General features: G+C 33.5%; 1 protein-coding gene across 1 annotated transcript in view; it reads left to right on the forward strand.

The window, feature by feature from the left end:
• PCDH15 (protocadherin related 15) overlaps positions 1 to 26,148 on the forward strand; it is a 1,849,154-nt gene that overhangs the window by 459,868 nt on the left and 1,363,138 nt on the right. The window contains exon 3 of the mRNA XM_033215155.1: positions 4,497 to 4,572. The gene's annotated coding sequence lies outside the window, so the exon portion shown is untranslated. The remainder of the gene's footprint in view (positions 1 to 4,496; positions 4,573 to 26,148) is intronic.

Raw genomic sequence — 26,148 nt, forward strand, 5'->3', positions numbered from 1 at the left:
CATAGGTTGAATAAAAAACAGCTAGAAAATTATTATATGTAGAAATGAGAAGAAAGTTAAAGTCAGTGCCCTAGGGCATTCTATTATTGAGAGATGGAGAAATGAGAAAGGACCAGCAAAAAAGGAACCAGAAATGTAGGAGATGAATCAGGAAGTGAGGTATCCTGGAATCCAAACAAGAAAATATACTAAGAGAAAAATCAATTATGCTTTTTTTTTTTTTTTTTTTTTGAGATGGAGTCTCCCTGTGTCACCCAGGCTGGAGTGCAATGGCATGATCGTGGCTCACTGCAACCTCCACCTCCCGGGTTCAAGCAATTCTTCTGCCTCAGCCTCTTGTGTAGCTGAGATTATAGGCATGTGCCACCACGCCCAGCTAATTTTTGTATTTTTAGTAGAGACGAGGTTTTACCATGTTGGTAGGCTAGTCTCGAACTCCTGACATCGTGATCCACCCGCCTCAGCCTCCCAAAGTCCTGGGATTAAAGGTGTGATTCACTGTGCCTGGCTATCAATTATGCTTTCTACCAGTGTGCCCTGTACAGATACCTGCTACTAGGAATCACATTTTAAAAATTTTCTTAGCACATTTTTCTCTCGTCCTTCATTCAGAAAAGGGGGTGGTAGCAGTATTATCATCTCTCCAGCTTTAAGACACCTTTAAGGTTGGCACGGTGGCTCATACCTGTAATCATAGCACTTTGGGAGGCTTAGCCAAGAAGATCACTTGAGCCAAGGAGTTTGAAACAGGACTGGCCAACATAGCAAGACTTGTCTCTGCAATTTTTTTTTTTTTTTAATAGCCAATATGGTGGCATACATCTGTAGTGTCAGCTACCTGGGAGGCTGAGGCAGGAGGATTGCTTGAACCCAGGAGATCAAGCCTGTAGTGAGCCATAATCATGCCACTGTACTTCAGCCTGGGTCACAGAGTGAGACACTACCAAAAAGCAAAACAAACAAAACAAAACCCACATCAACAACAAAAATTATTCAACATTCAAGTAGGTTCAAATTAAAAAAATCTCCTGTCACATTATAAAGCATCAATTTCTATTCTACTCCTTCCCTCACTGCCTATTTAACCTCCTTCTCTCCCTCCCTCCCTCCCTCTCTTCCTTCCTTCCTTCCTTCCTTCCTTCCTTCCTTCCTTCCTTCCTTCCTTCTTCTATCAGTAAATTTAAGTGACAGTCTATGGAATTTGACTCATAGAATTTTATGTCTACTAATGGTTAATAACATTATTTATGTAGAAAGGTAAATCTTATTGTTTAAATCACATTAATTTTGGAATCCCTAAGCATTATCAAAATTCAATTAATTATACTGTTTGCTATTTCCACTTCATACCTAGGTGCATATTTGTTTTTTGTTTATTAAATAATTACCTCTGATAATTGGCAGGCAGTAATATAAATGCCTATAACCACCCTTGTACTTACATAGCAACATATGACATAATTTCATATTTGTATCAATTTGTAGTTCTCTAGTGTTTAATTATGGCTTCACAATTCAAAGTATTGCCCTTTTGTGGATAATGGTTATGAAGACTGAAACTGCCTTTTATAAAATTTGCAGTCTTTTACCTTAATAAATTTTAATTGAATATTCAGGTTTTGTTGCAGGTGGAATGGTGTTCAATTAGATCACAGCATAAACCTTTCTGCTGTTGCACATTTAGTGACAGCTTTAAAGGGTTGAAATGTAGTTAAATAATGAATCTTGTTGGTTAAATACTGTATTACTACAACATAGACGTTAATCATGAATAACACATTTTTTAAAGCAAACAGTATATTTCTTAGCAATTGATTTTTTAATCGACAGATAAAATTGTAGGTGTTTACTCTGTACAACGCGACGTTTTCAAATATATATACACTGTGCAATGACTACATTTTAATACTAGTTTAGATTCATTATACAATGCATTTCCAAAGCAATCTGTGGGAAATTGTATACTTTAAATTAATAGAATCTCTTTTCTTATTTATTCTAGCTAATATTGAAGCAGTCGAGAGCAGTTAAAATATATTCATTTTTGATATTATGTAGCACTCTAGAAGGGTACTGTTGAAATATCAATCTAGAAAAATAAGTTTTTAAAAATTAAGATTCACAATAAGTGAAATATCACAGAGAGTTGGTACTCTAAGATATGACTTTTATCCTATTTCCCAATCTTTAAAAACATTAATTGTTTATTTAATTGAAATCCTACACTCTCTATTGAAGATCTAATTTTTAACTCCCCCAATCAAGGGTAACAGAAATGTTTTAAAAGTAAGCATTTAAGTAATAATTTGGTCTTTGGAACTATATTGATAAAATGTGTGTGCAATCATATGAAATTAATTTTTATATAATCATAATTACATATACTGAAATCATAAAAGATAATCTTTCGTTCATCTTTTATCCCCTGACCTGAAGGTGTTACATGCTCTAAGTGTTAATTTGTAAATCTTCTACAATTTCTGCTATATTTCATAAAATGTGTAATCATGACTCAGAAATCATAAGCCACCCACTGTATTACTAAATTGACACAAAGCACAGTGCAAAATGCCTTACTTAGAATGAGACTAATTGGAGGTTCAGCACTATTCGTACAGAACCCCTAGGGGCAAATCTAACTATTTCTGGTGTTTGATGCTACACTCAGAGCTAATGTCCAGTCAGGAGGCCACTGCAAAAACTTTCCTCCTATTGTTGTTATTGTTGATTAAACCAATTGAGAAAATTTTACTTAGTCCTTGCAATATCCATTTTTGTAGCTTTTGTTATTAAAACATGTTGGAAATGATTTATATCAAGAGTTTTCAAAATTTGTTCTATGGAACTTGGAGTTATATAAAATTGTCTCACATGCTACCAAGGCCACATTGGGCTTTGAGTCGGGGATAGGGGTGGTGGTGGCAAATATTTAGAAGATCCCATCACATCTCATCCATAATTTGTCTGGAAAGGTTTTGCTGATATGTTTTACATATTGCTATTAAGCTTAAATTTTATTGTGAAAAATTGGTGAATACGTTGCTTATTGTTTTTATCTTTTGAATATAGTACTATTCATTTTCTCCTTTAAGATAGATATATACTAATCCACAAAGTGGTATAAAAATTGATTTTGTGTGCATTTCTTAATTTTTATTTTATGTAGAGATCTTTATATATCTATGAAAAGAAAGTATTTTAAAATTTTAATATATAATGTGCTGTAGATTTTTATAAATATGTATCTCCTTTTTCAGGATGTTGTTTAATGTAGATCACTTTAGTACCACTGTAAAATAACAGTTTTGTCAAATTATTTCCACTTATTCAGTAGATCACAACCAAACTTTGGTTGCAATAAATAAATCATAGTTTTGTTTTCCATAAATTAAATGCATCTGTCAATTATATATTCTACATGTGTATGTGTTTGAAATAAAATACAGCTTTTCCATCTATTTCTGTACCTATTTCTAGACATGTACATGAGAGACGTGAATAATTAAGACATGTTCTCTAACTTTGAAATCAAAACACAGTAGAAATGATACCAATAGTTAAAATCTCTAACAACTTTTATAATTTCAACTTTATATTGCATCATCATAAAATTAACTTATCTCTACTTTGACAAAGCATAAATACAAAAACTGTGACCCTATGACAATAATAAAATTATTGGTATAAAATAATAATGGTGTAGTTTAAAACTTTGAAATCCAAAAGTGCTATATTGCTGGGTGTGGTGACTCACACCTGTAAGTCCAGCACCTTTGGAGGCCAATGTGGGAGAATCATTTGAGTCCAGAAGTTTGAGACAAGCCTGGGAAACATAGCAAAACTCCACCTCTACAAAAAATATAAAAATTACCTGAGTATGGTGGCACATACCTGTAGTCCCAGCTACTTGGGAGGCCAAGGTGGGAGGATAGCTTGAGCCCGGGTGGTTGAGACTGCAGTGAGCTGTGATTGTGCCGCTGTACTCCAATCTGGGCAACAGGGCAAGACCCTGTCTCAAAAAAAAAATAAGAAAAATAAAAATGCTAAGGAATCAAAAGTAACTTTCAATCTATATAATTGTCCTTAGTTGTCTTGAATATGTGCACAATATCATAAAACATCGTATATTTAAAGTGTCATTTAAGGAGAATTTATGCAGTGCTTCATTGTTAGGACTCTGGTGAAATGGCAGACTCTGCTCATAAAAAAAATGAAGGTGAAAGTGACTTTTCACTTCCTAAGTAAACAATATAACCTGAGGCATAGATATGCGTTTTGAGAGTTACGTTTTTAATTAAACTTAAGTTTTCTACTTTCAAATTTATATTTAAGATTCTTGCAATCTTTTACTCACTTTTGAGAATTTGCAAGAATTTATTTTAAGCATAAGCAATCCTAATATAATAATCTGTAAGAAAATGAATTGTTCCTATGTTTTGCACTAGAGTAACGACTTTGATTTTGATGTGGTATTGATCAATAACTCTATTCTATAGGAAAATGGAAACATCATTCCCTAGAAACAGTTGAAGTTGACAGACCTAGAGGTTGACAAAAGGACACAACACTAGGGTGAGTAAAGTGGTATCTTCTATTATAATTTTTTCTTTCTCCTTTGAAGAATAGCAGTACATTACATCTATATTTCACAGTAAGTTCAAGAACTGTGTATGGAGTCAAATTTCCAGGTGTTGCTAAACGTCTTTAAGCAGATACATGTTCTGTTGGATTCACATAAGCCAGAAGGAGGGGAAAGAGTTAATCAAATAGTAAATAAAAGTCTTTCCCTAGAGAAGTCAAATATCCGTTGTTTCTCTTTTAATACATTTAAAACAAGCAAACCTTCTACCCAGTTTAGATTTATTATTCTTCATTGATTGTTTCATTCTCTTGGAGAACATTCTGGCAGTAAAGTAGTAGACACATTGCATCCATCATTGTGTGTCAAAGGGCCATCAGGTCGATGGCTCTTTGTGAACTTTGTTGTTTCAGAAAACCATAGCTGATTATTATAGGCAGAAGTTTGACATTTTCAGGATGAAAATCAATTTTCTTTTATGTGTTTCTGAAGTGAGGCTTGTGTTTCAATTGCAGAAGAAATAGCTTTTATAACATTGGAGTAACAAAATAGAAATTAAAATAAAATTTGGGTAGCAATAGTTTCAATGAAAGTGAAGAGAATTGTATTTTAGTGGTATTATAATATTTTAAATCCATTTAAATCTGAAATAGAAATTTATGGGAAAAGGTACAGAAATAGAATAATGTCTACCAAATCAACCAAATCAAGGTAGTAGTGAATAAAATTTATAAACAGAAAACTCAGAACCGGAACATGTTTAAGGAAATCAAATATTATTAAAGAAGAAATATATAACTAATTTGCAATTTATGATATACATATATGTTGTGTGTGTATAAACACATGACTGCTTATCATACTTGCTTAATTTATCTCTTGCTCCTGGCTCCAGAAAAAATGAAAAAACTCTCTTTTGTCCACGAATATATGAATAGCATTTATCATAAAGCTGTGGCAAAGTAGGCATTTAATAGAATTTGCTACTGAATATGTTAAAATACTAAAAATAAAAATACTTTTACCATTTTATACTTTCTAATGTATAAAATGCTGTTTTGTGGGGGGATTTGTGGAGCTTTTTTTTTAAATAAAGATTTGAAATAACTTTCTCTTTTAGTAATAATAAATTATATTTTAAATAATGTGCTCAAGTTTTAAAAATGCTATAGGTCCTTCTCTGTTTACTTAAGACATTTCTGTCAGTACATTTAAAAGGATATTAGGTTGATATTTTTCAAATATCAACCTAATAACCTTAGGCTTTATATTTTTCGACCACAATTTTATTCTTCATATATGCATATTTAAATTCCTATGTAACAGTATATCTCAGACATAATTTTTTCATGCCAAAAGTCACATGAAATTGTTTTAAAATTATGATTTCATTGTTTGATGAGTATACAAAATCATGAAAAGAATACTTGAAAAGAGAAAATTTTCATGTCCCCAAGATTCTTGCTATTTAGAGTTCAGGTGAGTTTATGAGAAGCATTCTTTCAGGCCATTCAAATAAAAATGTAGCACAAATAGCTTATTATTTAATAATTAATACCATATAGGTTCATATGTTTTCATATGCACAGATAGATGACAGATAGATAAATAATTATAGACCAGTGTCAAAATTTCCAATACAAACACTCTTATATATTACAGTTGTCAATTCTCTATCCTTCTGTATAATAAATTCCTTGAAGGATTAGAGTAAGTATTCTACATGTGCACCTTTTCAGTCCACTTGCATGGTAAGAGTGTGTACAAATGATGACTAATAATGCTAAGGCCATTTTAATTCAATTTCATCACAGGTGTAAAATGGTAGTCATGAAAAACATAAGACATCTTTAGTTTTTCCTTTTTGAGATTTCGTGGATTTCTATTTTTGTCCTAACATTAGTACAAAGAAAATCTCTCTCCTTTGACAATGAAAATACTGTTGTTATGTAATAAATCAACAAGAGTACAAATTATGAAAATTATGAAAAACTGGTAATTTTGGAGAAATCTCCTCAATATGTATTTCAATTACTTAACCTTTCTAAGGTGTTACTTTATTTACTCCCATTGTATTACTTAAATATTTTTCTTATAGCATTTTGTATATCTTATGTATCTGCTTCAAATTCTTATTAAAATTATGTTACATAAATACATTTAACAGATAAATTATTCAAAACAACATTTTACATTGATAGGTATTATTAGTGATGTTCTCAATTCTCTTAACAGGTCAAGGAAACAAAACATTGACCAAAAAGAATATTAAAAATAAATAAATAAATTTTATGTCAAACAGGGGAAACCCAGTTATACCACTGACTGACAAAATATGAGATAAAGTTCCTTTAGTGCCTGTACTCAAGTATTCCAACTTTATTTGTCAGATTTTTTTCTCATGTAAAAGCTGAAATTGTGTAATACCAAACAGAGACTGAGACTCAAACTTGGGTCTGACTCTGCAGCCATAGTAGACTCTACTGCATCATGCTGCCTCGCTATTGACAACATGAAGGTGTCTGGTCTGGGGTTATGTTACTGGAAAGGGGTCCCACTCCAGACCCCAAGAGAAGGTTCTTGAACCTTGTACAAGAAAGAATTTATTTATTAAGAAAGTAAAGGAATAAAGAATTGCTACTCCATAGGCAGAGCAGTGACATGGTCTGCTTAACTGAGTATACTTATAGTTATTTCTTGATCATGTGCTAAACAAGGGGTAGATTATTTATTCATGAGTGTTACAAGAAAGGGGTGGGCAACTCCTGGAATTGAGGGTTCCTTTCTGCTGTTTTAGACCATGGCAAATGTTGCCATGGCATTCGTAAACTGTTATGGCTCTGGTGGGAGTATCTTTTAGCATGCTAATGCTTTATAATTAGCAAATAATGAGTACTTAGGATGACCAGAGGTCACTTTCATCACCATCTTGGTTTGGGCAGGTTTTGGCAGCTTCATTCCCGTATTCTGTTGTATCAGCAGGATTTTTGTGACCTGTACTTTGAGCTAACATCCTATTTCATCCTGTGACTAAGAATGTCTAATCTCCTGGGTGTGCAGCCCAGTAGGTCTTAGCCTTATTTTTCCAGTCCCTCTTCATAATGAAGTCTCTTTGGTTCAAAAGCCTCTGGTAAAATCAATAAGTTTTCATGATGTATAAATCTGAGGCTGTGGGTCTTTATACATTGAATATAATTTTGTGAGATAGTCCTAAGTAGTCTCTTTGGAGTGTACATCATCAACAGAGTTATAATTCCTTATGGACCTATCTAACCACCCAATGGGTTCATCTTGCCCAGATGTAGCTAATTTACCAAGATAGGGGAATTGCAATAGAGTTTAACACATGTAGAGCTGGCTAAATGGGAGACTAAAATTTTATTACTACTCAGATCAGTCTCCCACAAAATGTGGAAGCTAGGGTTTTTCAAGGAAAGTTTGGCAGGCAGAGGGTTAGGAAAATTGCTGATTGGTTGATAGGGTGTGGAAAATGGCCTTCCTGGACTGAGTGTGCTTCTGAGTTGGAGCCACAGAGTAGTCCCTGGCCTAGGTGGAGTCATCAGGTTGTCAGAAATGCAAAAGTCTGTAAAGACACCTTAAAAAGCCAAACTTAGGTTCTAAAATAGTGATGTTAATTACAAAAATAGAGAAGTTGCAGATCTTGTAACCTCTAGAATAATGACTGGTAATTGTTTAAGCGTAAGTTGTGTAATACTAAGCAGAGGGACTGAGACTCAAACCTGTGTCTGACTTCACAGCCATAGTAGGTTCTACCGCATCATGCTGCCTCTCCATTGACAATAGAAGGACATGTGGTCTGAGGTTATATTACCAGCAAGGGGTCCCAATCCAGACCCCAAGACAGGGGTCTTAGCAATATTCAGGCCCCTCTCGGCCTCCTAACCTGGTGGACTTTCATTAGTTTTACAAAGGCAGTTTAGTTTCTGGGAAGGGCTATTATCATGTAAAAGATAAACTATATTTCTCCCAAAGTTAGCTTGGCTCATGCCTAGGAATGACTAAGGGCAATTTAGAAGTTAAAGGCAAGATGGAGCTGGTTAGGTCAGATCTCTTTCACTGTCATAATTTTCTCCGCTACCCTTTGTGCAAAGGCAGTTTCACTACTGTTTGGTTAAATGAATTTGATCACTAAATAATTTGTGTTCACTTCTAAAACTTCTGGAAAAAAATACATTTTGATTTAGTACCTTTTTACATCAATACTATGTTTATTCAAGTTAAAGAAACATAGTTATTTTAGAAGGGATATAAATGAGACCAACCATAGTTTCTAAGGGAAAAGATTGAGGTTAAAGAAAGCAGTAATTTAAGAACTATAAGAAAATACGGAAAGTTCTACATCTAACGGAATTTATAATTGTGTGATCTATCCACATTAATGTATCTAAAGTCTGGTATTCCTGACTCTATTTAAATTAGATTAAATAATTTAAGTCCAACATCATAGATTCTCCCTCAAGTACATTTGCTGCTGTTTTGATGTTAATTATCCACATCACTCAGATAATTACCACCTAACTTGGTTATAGCACAAGGTATGCTGTAACTTTTTATCTCAAGGAAGCTTACAGTATTTCTTTTATCATGGGCCAGAGCAGTTTTCTAAGTGACTTAACTGTGTCCCAGAAAATTACTAGAATAATACGCACATTCACAGGGTTAAATATTAACAGATGAGGCAATCACTTGAAGGGAAAACTGCAATTCATTTTGACAATTTGTTTTCTTGCACTTTTGTAAAGCAGCATTTGCCAAATGCGATCCTCAGATCACTTGGCCTGAGAAGATAAGGTCTAGTAAAATTTTTTCTATGGTGAGAATAATTTTGACAGCTTAGGAAAATGATATGAAAATTTGTAATAGTAATCAAAGGGTTAGAGAAATTCTGCCATCAAGAAAAGTGCTAAAAATTTGTTTTTCTAAAATTGTTTTATAACCTGCCTAATAACAGTTTGCAAAGTTTTTCTATAAAGGGCCAGAGGGCAAATAGTTTGGGCTTTGTAGGCTGTGTGGGTCTCTCTGGCATCTACTCAACTCTTCCTTTATAGTGCAAAAGCAGACTTAGATATTACAGAAACAAATATGTGGCTGGGTTCCAATACAACTTTATCAAATCAGCCCACTGGGATGGATTTGACCTGTGTGCTGGAATTTTCCAACCCCGCCAATATTATGCAGAGTAGTTTTAAAAAATGTCTGATTTGGAAATTTCTGTTTTAGATTTTATACATAAATATCAAACTCTCTAAAACTGTATCCATAAGATAGCCCTTCCTCTTTGCTTACTCTCATTCTTGAGAAATTTGTAGGAGTAGAGGAGGGCATGAAGAAGGGAATCACTATTTGCAGAGAATAAACTCTTTCAGCCTTGGTACCTATAGATGTCCCACCACTATCACCTTTGTGCCATATACTATATGACTAAGGAAAATGAATCACATACTCTTCCTGCCCTCAAAGAGCTAGCTCTATGGTCTACTGGGAGTGATGGTGATAATTTTGCAAATGACAAGGAATGTGACTACTGCACATAATAATATGATAAAATGTGTGATATTAATGTCACATGAGCAGTAACAATTTCCTCCTTTTAATCAAGGAGATTAAAAGGAAGAACGTAATTTTGGTTACAAGTACCAGGCAAGGCTTTAAATGAGAGATAATTGCTGTAGATAAGCTTGTAAAGAGTATTCCTAGATATCAACAGGCAGTGCTGCAGAGGAGAAAATTATGAGAAACTATTGCTGCTAGATGGAAGAGCATAAATAAGGAAAAGGAGGGGGCAATGGTAGCAAATAGTCACTTAGCAGGAGCATATAATGTTAGTTAGAAAAGTCAGTCTGCAACAACAAGATTCTTATAAGGTATAATATACTTGATCCAACAGAAATGCAAAGGTGCTGAAGAATGTTAGCATGATAGGGACCCCTTTTATTCTTTGATTGAGGGGTGCCCATTTGCCCTTAGGTAAGAATGGTGCATACTTAAAATGCCTGATGATGCTGTTAATACTGTCTGTTCTAAGTAGTGACATAGCACATGTGTTAAGTAGTTTCGAGAGTTTTGGGGAGCAAGAAAAGCATTATTTGGATATTTCAGATGAATATAAACAACAGTAAAACCTACAACACCTCCTTTCCCTCTGCCTCTACCTCCCACCAAGACAAATCCAGAGGATGGCAGTTACTAGTACATTTTCAGTAGTGCAAACACGTCAGGGCTGCCTCCCAGATTGCTTTCAACTTTCCTTTAGGTGGAGAGATTACTGCTCGCTCTCTAGTCATTGTGCTCAAATTTAAAGGAAGAAAAAAGTAAAATCTACACAAAAGTTTTCCTCTTTATTGTAAGAAAACCAAACTTTCTCAGAAGCACAAATGATATTTTATGACCCAGGACTGGATTACAGGGCCACTTCTCGCTGCAAGCGAAACAGAGAAAACAACTATTTGGCTTTCTTCTCTTTCATGTGGGAATTGAAAGGGTAGAAGTAGATTTTGAGTAGCTTTCATGATGCCTAAAAGTGTCCAAATAAATATTTAAGTATTTTATGAGAAAGTTCAGAAGCTCATAAGACAGTTTTAGGCAAATGACACCATATATTTATTTTTCAGCTTAATAAATATAAGCTGATAATTTTATTGAGAGAGAAAAAAGCTGTCTTTTGCAAAAGGGTAAACAAAGATATAATATATATGTAATATATACCTCCATATATATCTTTATATATACATATACATATATCTTTATATATCTTTAAAAGATATACATGATATATATCTATAAGTAATATAGATATATTTTATATTTTAATATATACATCTTTATAAAGATATATAATGATGTATCTTTATATATCTCTTTAAGATATATATATATATATATATCTTTACTCATTTACAAAATACTGTTTTTCTTTTCTCAATAAATTTATCAGGTTATATTTATTTTTTCACATCCTAGTCTAATAAATCAAGTTGTGAGTGTGTGTATGCATGTGTGTGTATAAAACATAGGTCTTTATACAGTGTATGTATAGATGGATATAGATATATATCTTTATAATATCTAATAATATAATGTGTTTGTGTGTATATATATAGTAATCGTACCTCTTAAAGGACATTTGAAGAGATATATATAACTATAGATAGATAAACTGGATTTATTAGTCTAGGATGCGACAAAATATTCAATAGCTTTTCAATTTGAAACTATATTAGCAGCTTTTTAGATTTAATTTTATTTGTGAGTAGTGCGTTATAATGTGAAAGAGTTGTAAAACTTTTAAGAACTTTGTGGTCAGATGATCAAAAATATAATCCCAAGTCCACCATTCACTAGCTATTTGTCTGTACTAAAGTCATTTAGCCACTAAGGACATCAGCCTCCCTTTTATCATGTTTAAAATGAGGATAATAATAACTGCCCTTCACACTGTATAGGTTTGTTGCAAGAGCCAAATGAGGTGGTAGTTTTAAAATTGCTTCATCAACAGCAAAACACTCTAGCACTTCTCTCTCTATCTTGATCTCTGTTTTTTTTTTTTCTCTCTCTCTCTCTGTTCTCCCTCCCTCTCTCCCTCTCTTTCTGACACACACACCCCACACACATTTCCACATAAAGCTCCTTGCTCGATCCCTTGAGATTATAAATGCCATCACAGAAATATATCAAGTGCCTCTGACAGCTTCTGGCTTCTGGGCTTCTGTTACTCAGTTTGTTTTTCTCTTTTTTCTTTTTCTTTTTCGTTTTCTTTTTCTTTCTTTTTTGTTTTGTTTTGTTTTGTTTTTTACTTAGAACAAATTGAATCATGCTATTAGGTACCACTTCTTCAATGATTTCATCTATTTGTCACTTCAAAAGCTTTTATTTTTGACCCCAGACCCTCTGAAAGCTTGTCAGATATAATCAGCTGTTATTCAGTTTGTCTGAACATTGAGGTTCATACCATAACTAGAGAAACTGGTAGTAGAGGCACTTCTGTCTTGGAATATAATCAATGGCTAAAATAAGTTTTGGATCATTAAAAATGAAGATTTCCCCTCACAAGGTAACAGAAGAGTTGGAAATCTTTGTGAAATGCCAGTGATATTCTTCCCCATCACCCCCACCTACCACTTTACTTCTGTCTCACATCTGTTTACATCTGACACATTAGTAGAATCCCAAAGCATGAGTATCCACATACCAGATCAGAAATCCAAACCCAGCACTAATTACCACTAGCCGCATATAACATTTTTATAATTATTAAGTTGCCACTCTAGAAGAGAGGAAATGTAATTTGTATACATTACAAATGTGTGTGTGTATGTGTGTGTATAAAACAGGCATTTCTTTACTTCTAGAGTGGTAACTTAATAATTATAAAACATATATGTGTGTATATATACATACACACATATTTGTATGATTTTGAATCTAATTTCTTTTGGAGCTATAGAGCATACTAAATTTACCAATAATTTGCACAATATTTATGTATTTATGGTAACGTGTTTTTAATGATTATATATATATATAATGACTGCCTTCACATATGTGTTAAGATACTTTATTGTAAAAGTAATAAAAACATAACTAAAATTGTCACACAGAATGCTGCATATTCATTAGCTTCATCTGAAGGTCTAGAATTTCTCTCGGCCTGGCTTCAGGCAAGGACTGATCCAAGAGTTTAGCGATATTACTATCTGTCAGCTTTTACTTCATTGATCATGGCTTCATTTTAAGACAGTCTTCTCTCATAATCTCAGTCTAGCCTATTCCACTTTCAAATTTATATGCATAATACTTTCAACAGTCACCAACCCCTCTCTGTTTAGCCCACTATTGTAATATACCTATTTCTGAACCAATAGATGATTGTGTGTGGTGCTTATTGACTTAGCCTAGGTTATAAACTCCCCCTCTGGAATAAGGTCATTATCATCTTACCCGTAATCACAGCGATCTCTAGAGATTGCAACCACTGAAATCATAAAGATGCAGAGTGGGAATAAGTAAAACCTATTCTACTTCTAATTATAAGAGAGTCAATTTTACATGTGCATGTAGGTATATTTATTGTCTGGATTCTAAGTCCTGATGCAAAGAATAAAGACAGATTCTCCCATGAGTGAATAAAATAAATTTCTTCTCATGAACTGTAGGTTAAGACACATAAAACTGCCACATGGAGGTGCCAATTGGTCAAAAATCAGCAACTTCATACTGTTCAACCTAAAAGAAGACCGCCTTAGGGAAAACTGGTCACTGTTGCTCTTTACCTATACCAAAGATCTCAACCATCAGTACATGTAATATCCTCCATTGTTTCCCTAGCCTATTTAATGTATCTGTGTGGCAATGATCTCATTGGTTTTCCTAAAATTATATATTTCCTTAATTTTTCCAAAAGTTTTAGCAAAATAGAAACCTCCTAAAGTTAAACATTCCTTGAATGCTTCATTGGTATATTTTAGCCTCAAGCCTCACACGAAGGATCATTAGCCATACATATATTTTGCAGATACAAATTATTTGTGCAATGGATTGGAGTGTAGGTCCTCTGTAGGTATGGAATAGACCCCTTTATTTCTTGGAAAACATTGTTCTCTTCGTGGATTGTCTGTGATCATGTGTTGTTGCTATGCATGTGCAGGTCATCTTTGAACTCCTCTAGGATGATTCAGCCACGGCTCTGGCTTTGTTAACTGCTGAATCATGTAAATGGAGCCTTAGTGACAAATATCTCTATTGAAGTGTCTTGTTGGAAATCAAGAATAACTGATCTTTACAGCAAAATATATATTAAAAGCTGGTTTTCCAAAACATTATGTAAGGATCGTTGCTTCTTTATTTTATGTAGACATACTGTGTGCACTGAATTGTCAGCTCACTCCTCAGGGACTTGATGAGTACTTCTGGCATCCTTGGGATAGTTGCATGTAGACAAACTCTTTAAGGAAAAAGCCCCAATAATTATGTTTCTGTTTCTATCAAAGGGAGATTGTTAAAAATATTTATTATGAAAACAACTTTTAAAGACCTTGTCAAGAAATACTTATCTTTGCCTCTAAATGAGGCCTGAAGCTTGAAGTAGTTACTTTTTCTGACCTACGATATTTTTTATTAATTATATATAACTGATTATTATTATTATTATTATTGCATTGGTTGCCAGAAAACTCAGAGACAAATCTGTGATCACTGTCTTAGAACTGTGCAAGAACCTGAAACTTTAGTGTTCATTAAATTTCACCCATTCTTCTCTTCAATTTTCTAAATTTTTATCAAAATAACACTTTTCAAAATAACTAAAAAGAGATTAAACAGAGAACACATAAATAGTAAAATTATATCTGAAACAGAGAAAAAAGTAAACAGAGAGAAAAACCTGCAATTATAATCCACCGAAGTAACTGCACCAGAGTAACTGCTGCTAACATTTAGACGTATATTCTGTAATGTCTCACTTACTTATCATTTTATCATTTACCATGTTGGACCATTTCATTGTTTGCCTCCTAAAATGCTTTTTGGAATAATGTGGTATCTATACTATTATACCTAGCTACATTTATAGGTGGGCATACCATCTCTTCTCTCTGTACTGCCAGGAGCAATCTTGTCCCCTTGTGATGGTTGTAAGAACTGAAAATAGTTGTTTTATAGCAGGAGACTGTTAATGTCACAACAAGCTCAATGAAACTCGTAAGTATTTCAAGGGTGTGAATTACTTCATCTTGCAATCTGAGAACCACACCTTCAATGAAACTAGTCGTTAGAGGAGGAAAAGCAGCTATCACTGATACACTAATTTATTTACATTAATGTAAAGAGAATTGATTAGAGAGAGAAAGAGGACAGTAGTGATATCCTAGCAGTTCTTAAATGTGCTTACTTGATTTATATATTTATATAAGATGACCATTCTCTTTGTGGCTCCATCCAATTATCCACTATGTGTATTCCTCAGAGTCTATAGCACTGTATGAGGGAATCCTTGCATGCTGCCTGCTTCTTAACATGGCATGAAACATAGTATTCTTGACCCTCTTTGTAACTGCTGCACCCCTCACTAAATGATAACTTGAAAGCTAGTTGCTTTACTGTGAACCAAGTACTAAGCATAGTAAGCTTCCGTAATAAATTTTACAGGTAATTAAGTATATTTTTGCAGTGTGAGTCTATTTGTATTTGTTGTTTCTAATTATCTATAGAGTACTATAGTCTCCTTATATATTTTATTCTTGATTTGCCTCAGGGTTCTCTATTCATATACATAAATACACATGTTTTCCTTAATACAAATGAACAGACTTTGTTACAAATTCATTTTTTAGGTTTATTTCTTTTGACTAATATTACACTGGTTTTCATTATATATTTCATTATAGTATGAAATATATAAGATGTTAACATCATAAAAGATGAATTCATATTTTCTTTTTACTTAAGTAGTGTAAAAATTGATTTCACTTCAACACTTTATCTCCTAGTGGTCTCTAAAATTCTCTGAATATATGTACAAATAATGTACTTCAATGTTCTGTCAGAAATTAAGTTGCATAATAGGAAAATTATATAGGAACAACCCATTTAATGAACTTGTACATGGTAATTTATCACCGTATGTATGCAAATTTAGGTGTCGATTTAGTGATTTTCAGAACTTGAGTGTTTTTAATGAGAAAGCCAATTAGTAAATGTTTAAATGTGTTTCCATCCTTATAAAGATTTGATAACTCTGGCTCACAATCCTTTGCTGACTTGTTTCAGCAAAACTTGTCTTTTCTTCGATGTAGTATTTATTGCCTAAGGCAACATTTAGGTTCTAAAGTGGCAAGGTCAGAGCTCAAACCTAGACATTCATGTTCTTGAACCTCAAGCACCAATGCTGGTGATACCCATATTCTGTTCCCTACATGAAACTGGTTTTGTGGAAGGTAAATGAAAAAGGAGCAGTATTTGAAGTCCTTACGTTTATTAAGTTAGTGAACAAGTAAAGGGGAGTTTAGCACAAGGCCACCAGTGGCTATTAGTACTGAGGTGCCTTTGACAGACCCTCCACTGAAGGTCTTGGCTTTAACAATTATGAGCTGTGTGACCTCTAGCTTCTGCTATACTCTCCATTTTATCTGCCATCGTTTTATCTTTTCATTGTTATAAATTTTACGCCCACTACAAAGGTGACAAATTGCATTCTGCTTCACCCAATAATGATTACAAAATTTCAGCCATTATGGCAGAACCACTTGGGAGAGGCAGCCTGTCCTCTAGGCTGATACAGCCCATGTCAAGGTGAGCAACTTGGCGAAGGGAAGGGCAGGCTGGATTTCACCTCCCACTTGGGTCATCTTGGGGCCACCGTGGGCAGGACATACCCTGGGCAGCTCAAGAATGGCTCTTTGTTTAGTTCTTCAATCCTACTCTGTTTATTCAGGCTAGTTTTGTTTTTACTGATAAAGGCATTTCACTTATGGAAGCCATAGGTGTAGGTAACTACATAAAGTAGATCAGTTAAATGATATAACTTGAAGATAATGATACCTTTCAAAGTAAAGTATTAACATAATGATAATTTGTTATCTTGGATTTAACCATATTTTGTATCTTTAAAAAATTACTTGTATTTTAATTATTAGGTATGCTTTTCTAAACACAAAGGTACCTATACCTACATTCAAATAAAAAAAAAATATGATGGTGAGAAGGAGAGTGTATATCTTTAACCTTAACCAAGTTGTGTAATTTATATAATTATTGTGTGTGTATGTGTCCATACACATAAACATAATCACAGCAGTGCTATGCTTTTTTTATTTTATGATATGGTCATTAAGTTAAAATATTACAATTATTTTTCTATTCAATTGCTAACTGCAGTCTTAGGGCAAATGTAAATTTCTCTTTAAATATCAAATTAAGATATCTAACTCTTCCTGTTTTCTTGAACCTGTCTTCTCTATCACAGTTCAAGTTTTCATCATCTCTCATTAGAATCATGTCCAATAGTCCTCTGAAGATCCATCTAGCTTTCAACTCATCCTACACATAAGACCTGTGTCATCTAGCAGCAAAGACTGACTTACGTCTTAATCTTACTCATTTTAAACCTTGGCTCTAACATTTATCAGCTGTATGAGCTCTAGCTTCTGCTATATTCTCCAATATATCTGCCATAATTTTCCCTTTTCATTGTTATAAATTATATACCCAGTAAAATGAATTGAGTAATTATAGGTCTATAGTCACTTATTCACATTTTCAAAATTAGAAAAACAAATCCTAAGCACAGTTTTGTTTTTTTTCATAATTTGCCACATGGCAAAACCTATATGGACCTATTATGTGACTCATTTGGACTGTATTTACCCACATGAGGTAAATACTCATGTTTCACTGTAGAAATACTATGTTTGATTATGAGATGTAGTTTCAGATTATATCTGAATGAGATGTTATATTCAGTATATGAAATATATTGCTTTTTAAAAATATCTGAATTTTGGCACCCATCTGTAATCAAGAATTTCAGAAAAGCAATCTATATTTATAATTGTAAGAAAACCTAATATGGCCAAGACTGTGTGTGCTTGTCTTACCGGAATGACTGTTTTACCATCCCACCCCCACCTACCCTCATCTCTTTCATCCACATAACAAAGTCTCCTATAGCACTCACAATTCAACTGAGTCATTACTTCTTCCCTGATTTACCTCTTATCCTTGTTAATATAAAAACATATCCTTCCTATATCCTGTCTTTATCCTTTTCACCTGGTATTCTTCTCATCTATTTATATGTGTCATTTCTACTAAATCCTAAAATCTTTGAGAATTGGAACCATGGCTTTTCTTTCTTTATATCATCAGTTCTTAACATTATCTTAATATTAAACAGAAACATAATAAAAGTCAGTTATATTTTCTTTAAAAATACAACATTCTAGAAACGTTAGTCTGCAAAAATCTGTTTGATCTTACCACATTGTCATGTGATAGGGTAGGCTCTGTGATTCACTATTAAATTTTTACCTTTGGTTATTCCAGAATGAATTTAAGACAGTGAAGTATCATCTTGTTGAAGGTCTGAAGGTATTTTACCTGTCTATTAAATTGCTACATAAACCACAAAACTGGAAAAGAGTTAACTAATGATTATCTACATTCTTGTGTATTTTTAGATCACTAATATTTATTAGTCAAGATAATGATCTGGCTAGTGAGAAGCTAAATTTTTAATACTTTCATATATAAAGTCACTTAATAGAACACTTATTTCTCCAATTTCTTATCATTTGAGGATGCTTATGTACTCAAAGTTTTTGAAGAAAAAAGTAGTCAATTCCATTTTTCTGTCACTTGAAAAAAGTTATACTATTACCAAGTACTTAAATGTAAATTTTCAATAGACTCAAAATACATCTTTTGTGGATTTGAGAAATGATAGAAATTACTCTCTGCCAGATAAGACAATTGAGAGGGGAACATATCTGGCAAATTTGTTTCCTCTTTTTAATTTTTGCTCTTAAAGAATATGTAGTAGGATGTATGAAAGGCACAATGGAATCTGTATCATTGTTGAATAGGCAAATACTTGGCTTTACTCCAAAGTACTATACTACTATTAACTGTGATATTTAATTTATCTACTTCAGAAGGATGAAGAGATAAATTGGCTGCAAATGTGAAACTGGAATTCCAAAGTGTCTCAGTTACTATTCAGCCATGCGTTGCATTTGGTTTTCTTATTTTAATATTCAACAGCTTCAAAATGTAACTGAGAGCTCTTGGCTTTCCATTCCTGCTGTGTAAAGCATTAACAATATTACATTCACTGCCTGTATTTTCTTTCTTAGCAACTACTAGTAAAACTTGAATTCCAATGATGATTAACATTTTTAAAGACATTTTGATTGTAATTTCTACATCTCTACCATCATGGAGTACTGCATTTAAGAGAAATATCATGACATTTTCATTTTTATGCCTTATACTAGCTTCTCAATGTTATATGGTTACATAAGTTGCTGGTAAACAGACTGTATAAGTTTTAGCCTCCAGCTGTGAAATCATATCAAATTTATAGTTTTAGTATGTGAAAATAATTGAATCATTTACCTGTGGAGTATATTTTAGTATAAATAGACTGTAACTCTAAAATACGCTATATTTTTTTGAGGGGGAGAACCCCTATTTCTCTATTTTGGACTTTAAATAACCAAGTTTTCAATTACTCTTTATTTTGACTTTGCCGGTGCCAAAAAGTAAACAACCTAAAAATTGGAAGGCTGATAGTATCACAGAGCTTCCAGAAAGTTTATTTTTGCAGGCCATTTATCTTGCGTATAGCTTTTCAGTAACTGAAATTGTTTTCTCATTAAAACATGTTTTGTTTTTCCTAAACCCCCTTGGATTGGCAGTTGTCAAACTGAATTGGCAAATTTTCAGGTTGGCTGATTGGCTGTTGACTCTCCAGAGTATCCATTCAGTGCCTCTCCCCTCTCCCTCTCCCTCTCCCTCTCCCCCTCTCCCCCTCCACCTCTCTCCCTCTCTCCCTCTCTCTCTCCCTCTCTCTTTGCTCCCTCTTGCTCTCTGTCTCTGTCTCCCTCCCCCACCAAGTTGGACTAGCTTTTCCAACATGTGTTTGGGTGAGAGGGCTCCAAATGTCATGTGAGGGTCCTCAGTGTTTAATAATTGTAATCCAATATGTACATACCATTCTCTTGACCATAATTTAAGATTGAGAACATTAAGAGCATGATGTATTTCCAGATGGTCACAATCAATTGTTCTGAATTTCTGGGGCTTTTGAAGATAGAATAGAACCTAAAAGTAGATCAAAAAAAGATTGAAGTCTTTTTAGAGGTTAACATCAAAGAAGCATATCTGAGAAAGGAAGAGAAAAGATATCTCTCCTTGGTGAAAACCTGAAAACTACTCAAGAAATGGATATCAGATGTTAAACGTCTATGGGAATCTTCAGTATATGAAGCCATAAATTTATTTGACTGTCCAAACTGGTTTTAATCATTTATTTCTGTCACTGTCAACATGGATTTCTAACTGTTACAGATGGAAATAAGTTTTCCCCCATGTAATAGCAAGTCATCCTTTTTGTGAAATATTTATAAAATGATTTTACTTTATAGTTGTATTCTGCCTTCTAATTTTCAAATTGATATTATATGCATAAGTATACATCTTTTAAAAGGTTATACCTTTTTGGGCCGGGCGTGGTGGCTCAAGCCTGTAATCCCAGCACTTTGGGAGGCCGAGACGGGCGGATCACGAGGTCAGGAGATCGAGACCATCCTGGCTAACACGGTGAAACCCCGTCTCTACTAAAAAATACAAAAAAATTAGCCGAGCGAGGTGGTGGGCGCCTGTAGTCCCAGCTACTCTGGAGGCTGAGGCAGGAGAATGGCGTGAACCCGGGAGGCGGAGCTTGCAGTGAGCTGAGATCCGGCCACAGCACTCCAGCCTGGGCGGCAGAGCGAGACTCCGTCTCAAAAAAAAAAATAAATAAATAAATAAAAAGATTATACCTTTTTGGTAATACCATATTAACAACATTTCAAGGCTTTCATTGAATAAAGAAAATGTATGTTTTATGTAAAAATTATTAAATAAGTGCTAGAATACTTTTAAATACTTGAATATTTATTAACATTTATTTTCAATTAATTTAGAAACATTTATTGAAAGACTGCTCCATTTCGAATACTTTGCAAATAATCATTTTTTGTCATTTAAATTACTATAAACTAGATGGACATATTGAAATGTGTTTAAACATTATTGCCTCTTTTTTAACCACCACATTTTTTGTTTGTATCTATCATTTCTGGTCTATGAGATTTAATGTCAAAAGTTAAATATCCCGGCATTTTCGTGTAAGATAATAAAGATTACGTTGATGTGAATATAACAGAAAAGTTCCCCTAAGTTTTATTCCTCTTAAGTGTCTAAGATGTGATCAGTATTTGTCTTAAAATTCTGTCATTAACTTTATTTGAGTTTCAAATTCAAGAAATCTTCCTGAAAACCCATTATATATAATATATATAATTTTGTTGAAATAGACTGCTGTATAAAATTCTCATGTTTTATATATAAGATTTGACTGTTGAAGAGTTGCTTAAGGTAAAAAGAGTGAAATCTTACAAGACATTATCAGTGCTGTGTCCTTCAAACAATTAAATGACATAGATTTTCCAATAAAAAGAGGAAACACATTTTTCATAGTGAAATTTTATATGCTACCAAACTTAAGTGCTATAATTTACATTTAATTGTAGATCTGAAAGGTTAAATTTTAATACTAATCTTAACCAGCTACGATGAAATCATGGGGTGGATCTTGCAAAGAAGGTCAACTATTCCCTGGGTTGTAAACTGAAATAGTCCCTATTAATTTAAATGAGTTAATATGATGATATATTTCTCTTGGGTAATGGACAAATCCCATAGTTGTTAGTCCACAATGTCAGAAAAATATTAAGAATTTGTCATTGTGCTTTAATCTTTACTTGATTTATATATCTCACTTTTATGGTTACTTTGTGACTTACTATCTTCTGGGCCAGTTCATAAATGTTCTTATTACATTTTGATGAAATCTCAATCTGTTCATAAATATTAATAACTCAACTCAAACAGAAGTGTTTTGCCACTCATTTCCTAACATGTAGTAAGAAATTTTGTTTAAGAGAATGTTAAGGTACAGGAAACAGGAGATAATAAGTAGCATTTTCAGTACTATTTGATAGTGGAAGTAGAAAAACCCATCAGTAAGATACAGAATTTTTTTCTGTTAAAATATTTTCTTTAGCTTTAAACATATTTATAGGACATGATTAAATGGAGCAAAAGACAATACAGGTAAAGTTGGGGAAGAAAGGGTATTTCCCCCCTTTTGCGAAACTATATTTTAGAAAGCAGTAATTACTACTGAGTTACAATATAGTTTTTTTCTAAGTAAGAAGACACCTAAGCATAGGCTGCCATTGAGAATCCAGATTCCATCTTCCTTTTGCCTCTACCATTGTTAATGTATAGTTTTCTTCCTCAGGCTCACAAGATGGTTTTATATTACAGAGTATCACATATGATTAATGGATAAGAAGAAAGGAGAAAACAAAAGGGCAAAATCTTACTGCCAGCTGAGTCCATATCTTTCAGTAAAAAACAGTGGTTTTCACAGGGACCTCTTGCTTAGACCTCATTACCCAATTATGAATCCTTTGACTAAACAAGTTGCAAGTAAGTCCAGGTTGTAGGGCTGTTAACCATGAGGATTGCTGCTGTGAACAAAACCAGGGTTATGTTAATAAGTTCAAAACGTATAATGGTTAGTAGTGCTTATCACAGAGAGCCAAAAAAAGAAACAGACTTTTCCATAAAACCTACTGTATCAGCTGATTATACAGAAAAAAGCTGAGTTCAAAAATTTATTTGGTTTGCTAAGTGAAATTGAAAAGATATTCCTGTTTATAGTTGTATGGTTTGTAGCTACTCTATATTTCTACTTTGCCTTTGGTCAGTATGTTTGTTTACATCTGTCCATTTTGCTGTCTGCTGATAGGGTGACTTACAGTCAAGAGTTTGTAAGAACAAGTACTTAACTGGATTATTTTTAAAAGCAGTGATTTCTTATGAATCTCAGGAATCTACCTCAGTGATAAATGTTATTGAGTAGGAAAATAATATTTTTTTGTTCTGATTTAGGAACAAAACTTGCCTGAGATATCATATCATTTTTCTGGAATTGTATTATGCTGATCATTTGCATTTAGGCAGAATGATATGACTAATGATATAAACACTGCCCAAGAAACAAAGGATGCCATCTACTTTCAAAACACACAACAGCTTGATTTTCTCTTGACAAAGATATACATTTCTCTATATTAATAAAGTAGAAGAACTTTGTAACTCCTACAATTATGGGTCTACGTAAGTTATATCACAATCAAAGAATATGCTTTAAGGGATAATATACAAGTTCACAATGTTCACACTCTTCTCTAACATTTCTTGAACATCAGGAAAGAAAAAAAATCACCTGCAATGTATTTATTCCATTTTGTTCTCCTATTCACCAAAACTTCAACTCTTTTATTTAAATTTCCTGAATACAATTCTCTCTGAGCCATAGCCTGTTTATCTCAGGAATACCTTTTCTCCCTTTCCTCCAGAGCTTGCCCCTCTGCAAGCTTAAATATCCGGCAAAACCTGGTGCTCCTCTGAGCAATTAATGGCAGATGGTGTATGGGGAACTGGGAATTAGAGGGAAAAAAAAAATTGTGCAAATCTAAATATATTTCAAGTGTCCATGAGAGGAAATAGCTGGAAAGAATCGTGTGTTAAAATGTGTTACTCTGTTGTAGTTGTCCAGGGTAAGTTTTTTCCAGACTTCTACGAAAAGATGTCTACTGTTTATATTTGCCATGTGAAAAGAGAATTTATGTAATTGTAATCCAAATACATTTCTTTTTAATTTTTTTCTTCTCTTATTAAGAATGGCTGTAATTTTTCTCACTTTCCTCTGGATATATCCCTTGGAAAAAAATATGTGAAGTCTACTATATGTTTTTGTTTGTTTGTTTGTTTTTGTTTTTGAGACGGAGTCTTGCTCTGTCACCCAGACTAGAGTACAGTGGTGCGATCTTGGCTCACTGCAAGCTCCACCTGCCGGATTCACGCTGTTCTCCTGCCTCAGCCTCCAGAGTAGCTGAGACTATAGGCACCCGACACCACGCCTGGCTAATTTTTTGTATTTTTTAGTAGAGACGGGGTTTCACCGTGTTAGCCAGGATGGTCTCGATCTCCTGACCTCGTGATCCACCTGCCTCGGCCTCCCAAAGTGCTGGGATTACAGGCGTGAGCCACCATGCTCAGCCTGTTATTTTTTAAATAAAATGTGGAGCACTGCAGTGAATGTCCAAATAAAAAATCATTTAAACAGTATATTTAATATTCATTGTGCAAATAAAAATAATTGTGAGCAAGTAACTGTATATATAACCCTGTTTGTTTAAAGTTGAAACTTGTGACAATTACAAGCTCCCACAGATTTGTATCATACCATATTTATAGTAGAGTCTGCAAAACACAATGACTTTTTAATCATTGACTATATCAGTTGTTCTTATGGTCAGTATTACACAATCTTAACCCTGAAACCTGCTCTGGGTCTAACCTTGTTTTTACAAGTAGACTGATGCAAGAAGAAGAGCCATGTCTGCATCAATCCTCTTTTTCCAAGTCAATTTCCTCTATCAGGTAAGAATCTCATTAGGAAGTTCTGCAGATCAATAGATCCACCTCTGTGTTATACTTACCCTAATTAGGCTTCCTAACAGTAAGATATCAAGGCAGCAAGACAACCAGTACTGTACACCAATTCTTAATTGTATATTGCTTCCATGCAGACAAAGTTGGGATGTTTTTGAGCTCTAGGACTTCTTGTATGATTTTCCTTCACATAATATATGTCACAGTGGATTCTTTTTTTTATCTCTGTCTACAAGAGTAGAATTTGCCATATGGAATCTGACTCGCTGTACAAGCTTGTATATATCCATTGTTAGGTCATGTGTCAATCGTAGATAGAACAAAATCAGTTATATTGACTTTGACAATCTTTTAGTTGGAGACTTAAAAGTTTTTATATACATAGCAACATCTTCTGAACTGTAAGTGTGCCCAGTCATCAAAAAGCTACATGGAATATGTATCTGCAACACAATGTTGTTTTTTGTTTGTTTGTTTGTTTGTTTGTTCCCCTTACATCCAAGATAGGACTCTGAAATTTCTCTAGGTTCTAACGAAAATTTGTTTCAGTAATGCAAAAATATATCTAACTAGATCAGTAAAAAGGACCAAGATCCCAGGGGCATTGGTTTCAACTTGTAAAATCTGACAAGTATTTTGAATTAATTACAACATATTTGAATCATTATCTCCTATAATACCAACCAGGTAGAACTTCTTAATAAATAGGGTTTGACACAGGGTTGAAAACAAATTTCTGGCTGATAATTTTGCATCCTGTTTCATAGGCTAATTCAAGTCAGGGGTCTCAAAAAATGCTATGTAATTACTGGTCTCTACTTGAAGTATAGAACTCTCACATCTGTAGTCTCTTCTCTAAGAAAAAAAAAATTGCAATACTAATGTGATCTCCATACTATCTCTTCAGCAATGTATTTATTTGTTTTTGCAAAACATCATGATAAATCATCAGTCATGGTGAAAATGCACTTTCAATATGAAAGGAACATGATAAAGTTAATCTGAAGTATTGATAGATAGATGTGTTATGATACAGTCTGAGTGTGACAAGAAAAATGTCCAGTGACCAAACCTATCTCATGTTATTTAGTACCTCTAAATAATTTAAATTCCATATATATATATATATATATCATAAAAAACTGTTAAAGTAGAACTTCTGTAATAATATTTTTAATTCAATCTATTTCTCTCCTATCAGGTATACATATATACTGTATTTTCATCCTTACTGTATTAATCTGTTTTCACACAGCTATAAA

Source organism: Trachypithecus francoisi, unplaced genomic scaffold (genome assembly GCF_009764315.1).
Source record: "Trachypithecus francoisi isolate TF-2019V2 unplaced genomic scaffold, Tfra_2.0 Contig00586, whole genome shotgun sequence".
NCBI lineage: Eukaryota > Metazoa > Chordata > Mammalia > Primates > Cercopithecidae > Trachypithecus > Trachypithecus francoisi.